This window comes from Hyla sarda, chromosome 6 (genome assembly GCF_029499605.1).
Source record: "Hyla sarda isolate aHylSar1 chromosome 6, aHylSar1.hap1, whole genome shotgun sequence".
NCBI lineage: Eukaryota > Metazoa > Chordata > Amphibia > Anura > Hylidae > Hyla > Hyla sarda.
Genome location: NC_079194.1, coordinates 214,328,283 through 214,342,459, shown reverse-complemented (window position 1 = coordinate 214,342,459; position 14,177 = coordinate 214,328,283). Strand labels below are relative to the sequence as shown.

Genomic DNA, 14,177 nt, shown 5'->3' with positions numbered 1-14,177 from the left:
ACCTGTCTGACTGTATTGGGCCAACTGTAAAGTTTGGTGGAGGAGGAAAAATGCTATGGGTTGTTTTTCAGGTGGCGTTCTAGGCCTCTGAGTTCCAATAAAAGGAAACCATAAGGTTTTTTTTTGGTGAAAACTTATTGGTCTTTTCTAATAAAAGGTTATCAATATCATATCAGTGGAGTGCTGACACCCACTACTGCCAATCAGCTGCTCTCCAGAGCTACGGCTCTGGCATACACAGAGAAACAGCCGGAAGCCGACAGCAGTGGCTATCCTGGTTACTGCAGCTCTGCTTCAGCACACTAGGGAACAATGGTATCCTTCAGTTTGGCCTTTTTCATAGTTGCATAGTACGATTAAAAAAAAGACATGCCCATCAAGTTCAACCAAGGAGGAGAAGGGAAAATACATGGGTGGATGAACGGGAGGGGGTTCTATATTACTGCATAAACATTAATTTTATTTTGCTCAAGAAATGTATATAAACCTGTTTTAAACCCCTTAACTGTTGCCTGCTATGACCAGTTCCTGAGGTAGACTGTTCTATAAATTCACAGTTCTTATGGTAAAGGAGGACTATTGCCCCTTGAAACTAAACCTTTTTTTTCCAGAAGGAAGGAGTGTTCCCTTGTCTTTTAAGGGGTATAACCTGGAAGGGGGTATTACTTTTTTTTGTATGGACCATTTATATACTTAACCCCTTGGGGACGGAGCCCATTATGACCCTAAGGACGGGAGCATTTTTTGCAAATCTGACCACTGTCACTTTAAGCATTAATAACTCTGGAATGCTTTTACTTATAAATTTGATTCCGAGATTGTTTTTTCATGACATATTCTACTTTATGTTAGTGGTAAATTTTCGGCGATACTTGCATCCTTTCTTGGTGAAAAATTCAAAAATGTCATGAAAAATTTGAAAATTTTGCATTTTTCTAACTTTGAAGCTCTCTGCTTATAAGGAATATGGATATTCCAAATAAATTATATATTGCTTCACATATACAATATGTCTACTGTTTGCATCATAAAATTGATGAGTTTTTACTTTTGGAAGACACCAGAGGGCTTCAAAGTTCAGCAACAATTTTCCAATTTTTCGCAAAATTTTCAAAATCGGAATTTTTCAGGGACCAGTTCAGGTTTGAAGTGGATTTGAAGGGTCTTCTGGTTAGAAATACCTGATAAATGACCCCATTATAGAAACTGCACCCCTCAAAGTATTCAAAATGACATTCAGTCAGAGTTTTAACCCTTTAGGTGTTTCACAGGAATAGCAACAAAGTGAAGGAGAAAATTCGAAATCTTCATTTTTTACACTGGCATGTTTTTGTAGACCCAATTTTTGAATTTTTACAAGTGGTAAAAGGAAAAAAAATCCTCTCAAAATTTGTAACCCAATTTCTCTCGAGTAAGAAAATACCTCATATGTGTATGTCAAGTGTTCGGCGGGTGCACTAGAGGGCTCAGAAGCGAAGGAGCAACAATGGGATTTAGGAGAGGGAGTTTTTCTGAAATGGTTTTTGGGGGGCATGTCCCATTTAGGAAGCCCCTATGGTGCCAGAACAGCAAAAAAAAAACACATTGCACACTATTATGGAAACGACACCCCTCATGGAACGTAACAAGGGGTACGGTGAGCCTTAACACCCCACAGGTGTTTGACAACTTTTTGTTAAAGTCGGATGTGTAAATGAAAAAAAAATATTTTTCCACTAAAATGCTGGTTTTTCCCCAAATTTTACTTTTTTACAAAGGGTTATAGGAGAAAATGCCCCCCAAAATTTGTAACCCCATTTCTTCTGAGTATGGAAAAACGCCATGTTTGGACGTCAAGTGCACTGCGAGCGAACTACAACGCTCAGATGAGAAGGAGCGCCATTGAGCTTTTAGAGAGATAATTTGTAATGGAAGTCGGGGGCCATGTGCATTTACAAAGCCCCCTGTGGTGCCAGAACAGTGGACCCCCCAACATGGGACCCCATTTTGGAAACTACACCCCTCACGGAATGTAATAAGGGGTACAGTGAGCATTTACACCCCACTGGCGTTTGACAGATCTTTGGAACAGTGGGCTGTGCAAACAAAAAAATTTAATTTTTCATTTTCACGTACCACTGTTCCAAAAATCTTTCAGACCCCTGTGGGGCGTAAATGCTCATTGTACCCCTTATTACATTACACGAGGGGTGTAGTTTCCAAAATGGGGTCACATGTGGGTATTTATTTTTTTGCATTTATGTCAGAACCGCTGTAAAATCAGCCACCCCTGTGCAAATCACCAATTTAGGCATCAAATGTACCCGGTGTGCTCTCACTCCTGAGCCTTGTTGTGCGCCCGCAGAGCATTTTACGCCCACATATGGGGTATTTCCGTACTCAGGAGAAATTGCGTTACAAATTTTGGGGGTCTTTTTTTCCTTTTACCTCTTGTGAAAATAAAAAGTAAAGGGCAACACCAGCATGTTAGTGTAAAAAATTTTTTTTTTCACTAACAGGCTGGTGTAGACCCCAACTTTTCCTTTTCATAAGGGGTAGAAGGAGAAAAAGCCCCCCAAAATTTGTAGTGTAATTTCTCCCGAGTACAGCGATACCCCATATGTGACCCTAAACTGTTGCCTAGAAATACGACAGGGCTCCAAAGTGAGAGAGCGCCATGCGCATTTGAGGACTAAATTAGGGATTGCATAGGGGTGGACATAGGGGTATTCTACGCCAGTGATTCCCAAACAGGGTGCCTCCAGCTGTTGCTAAACTCCCAGCATGCCTGGACAGTCAGTGGCTGTCCGGAAATGCTGGGAGTTGTTGTTTTGCAACAGCTGGAGGCTCCGTTTTGGAAACACTGCTTTACAATACGTTTTTCCTTTTTATTGGGGGGGGGGGGGGGGGGACAATGTAAGGGGTTGTATATGTAGTGTTTTACTCTTTATTAGGTGTTAGTGTAGTGTTTTTAGGGTACATTCACACTGGCGGGTTACGGTGAGTTTCCCGCTAGGAATTTGCGCTGCAGCGAAAAATTTGCCGCAGCTCATACTTGAAGCAGGAAACTTGCTGTAAACCCGCCCGTGTGAATGTACCCTGTACGTTCACATGGGGGGGGCAGCTGTTTCAAAACTACAACTCCCAGCATGCACGGTCTGTCAGTACATGCTGGGAGTTGTAGTTTTGCAACAGCTGGAGGCACACTGGTTGGAAAACCTTCAGTTAGGTTCTGTTACCTAACTCAGTATTTTCCAACCAGTGAGCCTCCAGCTGTTGCAAAACTACAACTCCCAGCATGCACGGTCTGTCAGTACATGCTGGGAGTTGTAGTTTTGAAACAGCTGGAGGCACACTGGTTGGAAAATACTGAGTTGGGTTCTGTTACCTAACACAGTATTTTCCAACCAGTGTGCCTCCAGCTGTTGCAAAACTACAATTCCCAGCATGTCTGATCACAGAAGGGCATGCTGGGAGATGTAGTTATGCAACAGCTGGAGGTACGCAACTACAACTCCCAGCATGCTGAGACAGATGTTTTCTGTGTGGGCATGCTGGAATTTGTAGTTTTGCAACATCTGGAGTGCTACAATTTAGAGACCACTGAACAGTGATCTCTAAACAGCAGACCTCCAGCTGTTGCAAAACTACAAATTCCAGCATGCCCACACAGCAAACAGCTGTCTGGGCATGCTGGGAGTTGTAGTTTTGCAACATCTGGAGGGCTACAGTCTAGAGACCACTATGGTGGTCTCAGACTGTAGCCCTCTAGATGTTGCTATGCAACTACTCACCGGCTTCCGTCGCATCCGGGAGCCGTCCTCTTCTGCCGCACGCCGCCGCAGATCTCCGTCGCCGCCGCCGATCCCCGTCGCTCTGCTGCCTCTGGAGGGGTAAGTGGACGTCGGCGCCCGGTCCTCTTCATTTTCCCCTTTCTGCCCCGCCTATTGTGGGAGGGCAGGACGGGGAAAACGAAAATAAACCCCCCCGCTCCTGATCTGCCGGTCGCGTCTAGACCACCAATAGCAGAGATAGGAGGGGTGGCAACCCTGCCACCTCACTCCTATCGCTACAGGGGGATCGTGGGTGTCTTAGACACCCGCGATCCCCCTTCTATTCCGGGTCACCGGGTCACCATAGACCCGTAATGACCCGGAATCGGCACAAATCGCAAGTGTGAATTCACTTGCGATTTGCGCCGATCGACGACATGGGGGGGTCTAATGACCCCCCTGGGCATTTGCACGGGGTGCCTGCTGATAGATATCAGCAGTCACCCCGGCCCGGTCCCCGCCCGGCGCGCGGCGGGGGCCGAAATTCCCACGGGCGTATGGATACGCCCTTCGTCCTTAAGTACCAGGACGCAAGGGCGTATGCATACGCCCTTCGTCCCCAACAGGTTAAATTAGTTGATGATATCCTCCATAAAACTTCTCTTCTCAAGACTAAACAAGTTTATGATCTACAAGAACACCCAGATCCTTCTTTACTAGTGACTCTCCCAGTTTTTCCCCTCCTAAGACATATGATGAATGCACCCAGATTCAAAACTTTACATTTATCCACATTGAACCTCATTTGTCAAGTGGATACCCACACACTCAGTCCAAGTCCAAGTCAGCTTGTAACCTATACATGTCTTCTATAGACTGTACCATGCTACCAAGCTTAGTCCCAGTGCACAAAGCGAGGTCCATAATACTATAGTTGGGTGAGTTTGATAGCTTGAATGACTTCACAGAGCCCTGACCTCAACCACAACCCACACCCTTAAAATGAATTATAATTCAGATTGTGAGCCAGACCATCTCAGCTAACATCAATGTGACCTCACAAATGCTTTTGCTCAATTAATTGACAAAAGATCCTACAGACACACATAATCATGTAGAAAAAATCCCCCAAACAGTGGGAGATTTGATAACTGCAAATGGGGGACCAACTCCATATTATTAAAGGGGTACTCCGCTGCTGAGCGTTTGGAACAAACTGTTCCGAATGCTAGAGCCAGCGCCGGGAGCTCGTGATGTCATAGCCCCGCCCCCTCATGACGTCACGCGCTGCCCCCTCAATGCAAGTCTATGGGAGGGGGCGTGACATCGTCACGCCCCCTCCTATAGACTTGCATTGAGGGGGTGGGGAGTGACGTCATGAAGGGGTGGGGCTATGATGTCACGAGCTTCCGGCTCCAGCGTTCGGAACAGTTTGTTCCAAATACGGAGCAGAGGAATACCCCTTTAAATAACCAAATGCATATGTAGGTGGAATGTGTAGGGGTCCGAACACTTTTGTCAGTTTAGTGTATATTTAGCTGATAGTTAGTGATGCCTGACCCAAAGAGTAATTGTGAAAATATGGACATCTTAATATTTTATTGCATCCCCAGGTTATGCATATGTGTGTAGTAAGTGTCAGGTCAAAGAGGCTGACCAAAAGATCAAGTGTGGAAAATGGATACCTTTATATTTCTTTGTAAACCCTGATTATTCATATGTGGGATTGTGTTGAGTGGATATTTTGATCTAGCTAAAGATTAGAGACACAAAGGCTAGGAAACCATGGTATACATGTAAATAATCACCTATTTGGGGACAATTAACCTAGTTTTGTTACTCGGAAAGGCAACATCTTTACAGTCAAAATGGCTCCGGAGGTCTGTCTAGAAATAAAAATAACTTATCTGTGTTGCCCACCACTGAAGATACAATATTTCCAACTATTAAATATGGATCCAGGGAAAAATACCCACAGCTCCTGTAATATATGTTGAGGGGGGGGGGGGGTGCAGCCTCGCTTTGCTCCGTATTTGGTGCCAGCTCCCTGGACAGATTTCACTACACCCCGATCTCTGTGCTCTCGCAGCGGAATATAGCAAACTGTATCCTCTCTGAGAGTGGCGAGATCGGGGCAGAGAAGAGGAGAACAGGGATGTTGAAAATTGTGTCCCTGCTGCAACTCGCTCTCACCGCTGCTGTACAACTGTGAACCCGATCCCCAAGGCTTTCATCAGCCTGGGGATGTAGAAATGTGTCCCCGCTGCTGGCTCTCTCCATCCCGATCCCTGCGGCGGGGGATGTAGGAATGTGTGTCTTGGGGTGCAGAGGCAGGAGAGACCGCTATCCATCGCTGCTCTTCCCTGCCTCTGATTACTTTTTCAAATCAGTGTACCCGTGCCTCACTGTTTCCCCACAGATTTTCTACATCCTCGAGGCAAGGGAGAGCAGTAATCTGCGCGAGGAGACACCGTCACGGGGAAGCAGTGAGGCACGGGTACACTGATTTGAAGAAGCAGTAATCAGAGGCAGGGGAGAGCAGTGATGGATAGCAGTCTCCCCTGCCTCTGACACACATTCCTACATCCTCGCCGCGAGGAACGGGATGGAGAGAGCCAGCAGCGGGGACACACATTTCATTGCAGCAGCAAGAGTGAGCCGCAGCAGCAGGGACACAGTTTTCAACATCCCTGTTCTCCACTTCTGTCCCGATCTCTCTGCTCTCATAGCGAGGATACAGTTTGCTTTATCCTGCTGTGAGAGAGCGGAGTTCGGGGTGTAGTCCAGGGAGCTGTTGCCAAATACTGAGCAGAGTGAGGCTGCACACACCCCCAACAACCAATGGTATAGGGCGAGTGTGCACGTCTCGGCCAATCACAGTGGCCTTGCTGACTCAGCATTTATCATCAGCTGCTTGGACACATTTCTCTACAGGGAACAGCTTTCTTCACTACACCGGCTGGAAACTTCTAAGCCTGCCTATTCTGATCTGCAGGTGGCAAATTGGATTGGTGGTAGCAATACTAAGTATGAAAGAATGGGTGGTATATAAATTCAATTTTTAATCATTATTTTCCAGTCTAGTGCAGACAAATAATGATTTGTAAATCGTCACGCCTGCATATCAAAAGTCATGTGCCTGCTTAGATAACCCGAGTTGTGACACTTAGTTGTAGCTATTTCTGTTGCACCTTAGTTTTTTCCTACTTTTTCAGGCTTGTGAAATACAAATATGGCCGGACACTGGTGGGTGACTTATTGGTGGTGAGGGAGGAGGTAGGACATTTAAGACTTAATTTAGTGTATGTATCAGCATCTTTAGGGCTCCTTTCTCTCAACAGAGGCCAGAAGAGAGTGACTATAGTCTCTGCTGAGCAAGTAAAATTCAATATATCTTTTTTGTTGTATGGAATAGGATAGTAGACATAGTTAAGATATTCATTAAAAGAAAGTAAACTTAACGGTAAATGTTTTATTATAATTGGTGAAGTATCCATTGGGCTACATGTTGGGCGCTATTTCCTGGCAAATGATGCCAAATTAGACTCAAGACCTGATGATACCAGGGCCTTAGGCTCTATTCACACTGCTATCAGTACATCTGTTGGCAGTCTCAACTGACATGATAAAAATAGCACTGCATGTAGTGGGACAGACATGCACAAATCCCTAAAGTTCAGGAACACTATGGGGGAGATTTATCAAAAACTGTGCAGAGGAAGAGCCCTGCAGTTGCCCATGGCAACCAATCATGTTGCTTCTTTCATTTTTAAAAAGACCTGTGAAAAATGAAAGAAGCAATCTGATTGGTTGCCATGGGCAACTAGGCAACTTTTCCTCTGGACAGGTTTAGATAAATCTCCCCCCATAAGTTTTTGGATCAGCCCTTTGAAAAGCACATGCATTCAGTGGCTCTCCGTATGTCAGTGTTCTGCGCATGCCATGGCTGCTCTAGGCAGGGCCACTTTAAGTTACTCTATTTCCTATCAAGCCTTAAATGGGTAATAGGATACGTTGTAAAGCATGCAAAACCAATAGGTTTTGCAACTGCTTTCATTAGAAAATGTTCAGTATTACATACTGAAAAATCCAGTCAAACAACTGGCCCTCCTGCCTGCTTGGACACATACTAGTCCTGCTGTGTCCATGCATCATCACCATGTCATGGACACACTTCCTTGATTGACAGCTGTGAGCGCAGGGCTCACAGCTGGAGGAAAAATCCTCCCACTGTCAGCTTGTGTTCCGCTACTGTCAGTGAGGACAAGCTGGGAGTTGTAGTTTTGCTAATGCTAGGGGAGATGTGAGAAGACAGCATACTGAGGAAGGGGGCGGAGACCTGCACAGTGAGGCCACACCCCCTCCCTTTGAGAGGAATTCAGACTAGTGAGCTAAATTAAAAGTGTAATAAAAAAATTTAATAAAGGTGCTAGACAGATAAAAATTTGATGTACATGGTCAGGATTAGGTACTGAGTGATATATAAAAAAAATGTTTTTTGTTGGATCTGACGGGTATGCTTTAATGCGTCAGCTAGTTTATAGGCACATAGGGGGAGATTTATCAAAGGATATAGACTGGTTTTTCCTGTCTAAATTTGTCGCACAGAAAGTCGCAGTCTAAATATGTGCGACTTTTCTGCGACTTTTGCTCTAGAGGATTTTTAGAATATGATGCATGCAAGTCTATTTTAGACTGAAATGCATTGAAAAATGCATTGGTGCTGAATTTATCAAAAGCGACTTTTCAGCGACAAGTCGCATAGGCTGAAAGTACGCTGAAATGTCAGACCATGTTGGAGCAGGTTTAAATATAGACTAAAGCATAGATCATGCAGTCTGTGCACAGAATTTATCAAGAGCTGTGCGCCATTTGATAAATTAGGTGCACAATAGACCAGACTAATCCTCTGTAGTTTGGTCTATATTGATGCGGGACATAGACAACTTTGATAAATATCCCCCATTCAATGGTACCTAACTGGCCCCTGCTTACAGTAAGAACAAAGAAGCACTTTGAGCTCTTTAAAATTAATTGTACCATATGTCATATGTATACTTTATAGTGTGTCGTTTCCCCCTGCTGTACATTCTGAGTATATCTTCATTCATTCTTTTCTTATGAGAATGTATAGGTGATTGAATTTGGATCTATCCATAGTAACTAAGCATATATATATATATACATAAAGTATACCACTTATAATATTCTGGTATTTGTTCATATAAACATGAACCCTTATTTTAGTTTTTTGTCTTAGGTTTTTGTCTTTTTTTAAAGTTATTTCTCTGTTATGGTGGTCTAGCAAAGGTGATCTACTAATGCTAGTCAGTTCCTTGCACAGTAGGGTTTGTCACCAAACTTTTCATAAATCCTGAATTACATATTGCTGCATTCTAGGTTAAATCTTTACCATTGCTTTTGCCTACTTTACTAAAAACATGTGTGTTTCTCTACTGATAAAAAGTTCCTAACTCCATTAACCCTTCACACAGCCATAAGGCTTGCAGCATAGAACTAAATCTATCTTCCATTTAAGTCAATAATAAATTAGTATGCAGCTAGATTTCTCAGATTTCAGGCAGCAAGAATTATATTATTTACATCTTTTCCCAGGACCTAAAGTTGTTATTCCATCTGCAACATATCCACATTTACCTATTCATCTATTCACCTATCTCAAGATTGAGGGCCAAAGTCTCCACTTGGGAATACCCCTTTGAAGAGGTTGTTCTATGAGAATTCCTTTTCTACTTTTACATCCATCAGTTAGGTGAGATGTTGAGAGTAACCCCTACAGGCATGTCTTGGGATAGCAAGAGCCTGGTGGGGAAAATTTTACTGGAGAAATGGTGCAAAAAGAATGGCACAGACGCAGTCCTTTGTCTGCAGAATTTTACTTACAAGGGCACTTATGCTTAAAGAGTACCTGTCACTAATTAAACCTTTCTAAACTAACTCAGGCTATGTTTCCTTACTACTCCTAACACCCCTCCCACACTTAGAAAAAGAGCTTTTAAAAGCTGTGTATCTTACCTTTATTCTTGCTCACATAGTGAAATAGCTCAGCAGAAAAAGTGGGTGTTTCCCAGCAGGCATGGCATCACTGAAGCCTGCTGGGGGACCACTTCCGCCCTCAAATCGTTGCAGTGCTGTGATGAATAGAAGACCTCAAGCTCTGTGCAGCAGCTTTCAGTCTGTGTATATTTCAGTGAGGCTTTGTTCAGCTTTTAGTCTGTTCAGCCTAGTCTGTGCAGCTGCTGTCAGTGAGGCTCTTTGCAGCTGTCAATCAAGCTCAGTGCAGAGGAACACTTCCTGAGTTTGGTCTGCTGCCATTACAAGCAGGAGACCAAAATCTGAGATTTTGACCAGACGGAATGTGTTCTGGCCAAGAAGGGAGCCAGAAGTATACAGCAGAAAAACTAACATAAAATGTGTAAACCAATTACCAAAGTTATTTATCTGGCATAAGGAATCAAATATTAAAAATCATGTTTAATGACAGTGCCCATGTAATGCTTACAGTAACATATATAAAGGCACTGGAGCATGGCAGTTCTTACAAAGAGGCACACGCTTGGTTTCAGAGTAATGTAGTGGTTTCTGTGCAGCTTGAACTAAAAAAGAAATCTTGCTTTGGTTCCCTGAATACACAGCCTAATAACTATTGTGATCAGGGCTCCTATATGTAGATATAAGGGCTCTGCTTCAGAACTACTCATAGATGCTTAGACTCCTGAACCACAAGATCGCACCTCTTGTGGCCTGGGATGTACAGAATCAGCCAATGACTCTACCTGGAGAATATAGAAAATGTACAAAATCAGCCAGTGGCTCTATCCACGGAATTCAAGCTGCCACTTACAGCACCTGTGTATTGAGCAGCAGACATTGAAATAAAATGGGGAAATAAAATTATTTTCATGAACCTTTTTGGCTTCATTATTATAGGGCTTTTACTGATAAAGTAAAATACCTATGGGAATTCATGTTCCTTTACATATTAGTATTGGTTTACACTGTAGTGTGCCAGAGAATTTATGATTGAGATGAGTATCCCTGTGGGGTTCAAGGGGGTCAGATACTTGCATACAGGCATATCGCAAATGGGTATAAATGATTCACCATTTTCTCACATGCATGTAACAAATGGTCACTGGCCACTTTATTATGTATGCCTTGTTAATACAGGGTTGGACCCCCTTTTTCCTTCAGAGCTGCCATCATTTTTCGTGACATATTTTCTACAAAGTGCTGGAAACATTCCTGATAGATTTAGTCTCCTGTTCTGGAGACTATAGAGGCCATTTGTGAACTCATTGTCAAGAAACCAATTTAATGGTGAGCCTGTGCGAATTGTAGCCTGTTTCCTGTTCTTAGCTGACAGGAGTGGCACCGGTGTGCTCTTCTGCTACTGTAGCCCATCTGACGTGTTGTACGTTTAGAGATGATATTCTGCATATCTTAGTTTTAACAAGTGGTTATTTGAACTACTGTTGCTTTTTTTGTCATCTTGAACCAGTCTGTCCATTCTCATCTGATCTCTGACAGATGAACCCTTTCCAATATACAATCTCTTTTACAAGACTGCCACTCATTGGATATTTTTTCTTCTTCAATCCATTGTCTGTAAACCCTAGAGATGGTTGTGTGGGAAAATCCCAGTAGATCGTTTTTTGAAATACTCATACCAGATCTGACCTTGTCTGTGATGAGAACATGTGAGACGGTGATCTGCACATTGTGGTGTAATGTAGTGGTGTGTAGTCCTGTTATTTTAACTGTTATGCAAAACAAGATTGAAGTCTTTTAGCTAAGGTGCTAGATCTCACGTTTTTACAGCAGAATACAGTGACCCCCCCCCCCCCGACCTACAATGGCCCCGACATACGATCATTTCAAGATACGATGGCCTCTCAGAGGCCATTGCATGTTGAAGGCAGCCTCAACATACGATGCTTTTGTATGTCGGGGCCATCGCATAAACGGCTATCCGGCAGCGCAGACTGCTTCAGCTGCCACCGGATAGCCGTTTACGGCGCCCCGTGAGCTCCGGTGATGGTCTCTTACCTGTCCTCGGGGCTCCGGCGCGTCCTCTTCAGGATCCCCTGCATTGTCTGCGCTCTCCATCGTCGTCATCACGTCGCTGCGCACGCCATGCCGTCATCCAATAGCAGCGGCGTGCGTAACTACGTGATGGCGGTGACGGAGAGCGAGGATGTTGGGGAAGCAGAGGCCTAGCTGGAGCATCGGGGACACCCCGGGGACGCGGCGACAGCGATGGACGGCGACATCCAGGGCAGCGGTGACACATGAGAACAACCTTTATTTAATACCAGTGGTCTTCAACCTGCGGACCTCCAGATGTTGCAAAACTACAACTCCCAGATGGCCCCGACATACGATCATTTCAAGATACGATGGCCTCTCAGAGGCCATCGCATGTTGAAGGCAGCATCAACATACGATGCTTTTGTAGGTCGGGGCCATCGCATAAACGGCTATCCGGCAGCGCAGACTGCTTCAGCTGCCACCGGATAGCCGTTTACGGTGCCCCGTGAGCTCCGGTGATGTCTCTTACCTGTTCTCGGGGCTCCGGTGCGTCCTCTTCAGGATCCCCTGCATCGTTGGCGCTCTCCATCATCGTCATCACGTCGCTGCGCACGCCATCCCGTCATCCAATAGGAGCGGCGTGCGTAACAACGCGATGGCGGCGATGGAGAGCGAGGATGTTGGGGAAGCAGAGGCCTAGCCGGAGCATCGGGGGACACCCCGGGGACGCGGCGACAGCGATGGACGGCGACATCCAGGGCAGCGGTGACACATGAGAATAACCTTTAATGCCAGCGGTCTTCAACTTGCGGACCTCCAGATGTTGCAAAACTACAACTCCCAGCATGCCCAGACAGCCGCAGGTTGTAGACCACTGTCCTATACTTTACATTGCACGGATCCCTCAACATACGATGGTTTCAACAAACGATGGTCCATTTGGAACGGATTACCATCGAATGTTGAGGGTCCACTGTACACACAGTCCTCACCAACCTACGTGCGAATAAGGTGAGCAACAATGTATAATCACAGGTCTCTTCAGGCCACTAGAAAAGGCCATGAACTGTTACAGGTTGCCTGTCAGTGTGACAGCATTCTGGGCTGTCAGTGTCAGAACGGATTAGCTCACTGGCTTTCTCCTCCCCCTGTGCTTTTTACTCAGGGCCTGCGCCAGGTTCTGCTGGAGAAGAGGATTCCTTTCCCACGCAAGCATCATGAGACAGTTCAGCTGCAAATCAGATGCAGTGTCAGCTCAGTGCAGCTTTCAGGAGAGCCAGCCTGCAGGCAATCCAAGCCGTACCATACAGCTAGTGCATCATACATGGTGAAACACAACTATGAATTATACATTTACTTACCAGCATAGCCCTCTAAAATAATTCAATAGAAATTACCTTGCAAGAGGTGTTTTCTGGTCAGACATTTTTTAGGTGTAGATTTTTCTAGGATAGCTGGGTGACAAAAATGATGGGTAGGTACCTTTCCAGTTCTCTTGTCACAATTCCACTGAGAATTAGGTCAGTCCTAGGTTGCTTACACTCTCCCAATGCTTTTGTTCTGGCAGAAAAGAACATTCATAAATAAAAGCATGTTCCTAATCTCATATGCTGATGTCTGGTAGCAAACCCTACAGGAAAATCAATAAAGATTAGTAGATTGTAGATATATCAGGCTGTCCCTGTATACACTGTGAAGACATCAAATTCATAGGTGATACAGTGAACCCTTTCCAAAAGACAATCTCTTTAACAAGTCCGTCAATAAACAAGACCAGATTTTTCTGTAATGGATTTCCAATGCCCTTAAAGGGGTACTCCGGCGCTTAGACATCTTATCCCCTATCCAAAGGATAGGGGATAAGATGCCTGATTACGGGGGTCCCGCCGCTGGGGACCCCCTTGATCTTGCACACCACACCCCGTTTAAAATCAGTCCCCGGAGCGTGTTCTCTCCGGGTCTGATTACTGTCGATCACGGGACCAGAGCGTTGTGACGTCAAGGCACCGCCCCGTGTGATGTCACGCTCCACCCCCCTCGATGCAAGCCTATGGGAGGGGTGTGTCACATGGGGCGGAGCCTTGACGTCACAACGCTCCGGCCCTGTGATCGACGGTAATCAGACCCGGAGCAAACACGCTTCGGGGACTGATTTTAAACGGGGTGCGGTGTGCAAGATCACAGGGGTCCCCAGCGGCGGGACACCCGTAATCAGGCATCTTATCCCCTATCCTTTGGATAGGGGATAAGATGTCTAAGCGCCGGAGTACCCCTTTAAATCCGGTGATCAGCTTTAACATTAAAAAGTACTGTGCAGTATTGTTTGCTTCCCCCTTGTGCTGCCAAAACAGCTCTGATGCATCAAGTTATGCA

The 14,177-nt window shown here is 45.0% G+C and overlaps 1 protein-coding gene across 1 annotated transcript in view; it reads right to left on the bottom strand.

Annotated features, from left to right (window-relative positions):
* CHD9 (chromodomain helicase DNA binding protein 9) overlaps positions 1-13,352 on the bottom strand; it is a 248,025-nt gene extending 234,673 nt beyond the window's left edge. The window contains exon 1 of the mRNA XM_056526373.1: positions 13,202-13,352. The gene's annotated coding sequence lies outside the window, so the exon portion shown is untranslated. The remainder of the gene's footprint in view (positions 1-13,201) is intronic.
* Positions 13,353-14,177: the final 825 nt, after the last annotated feature.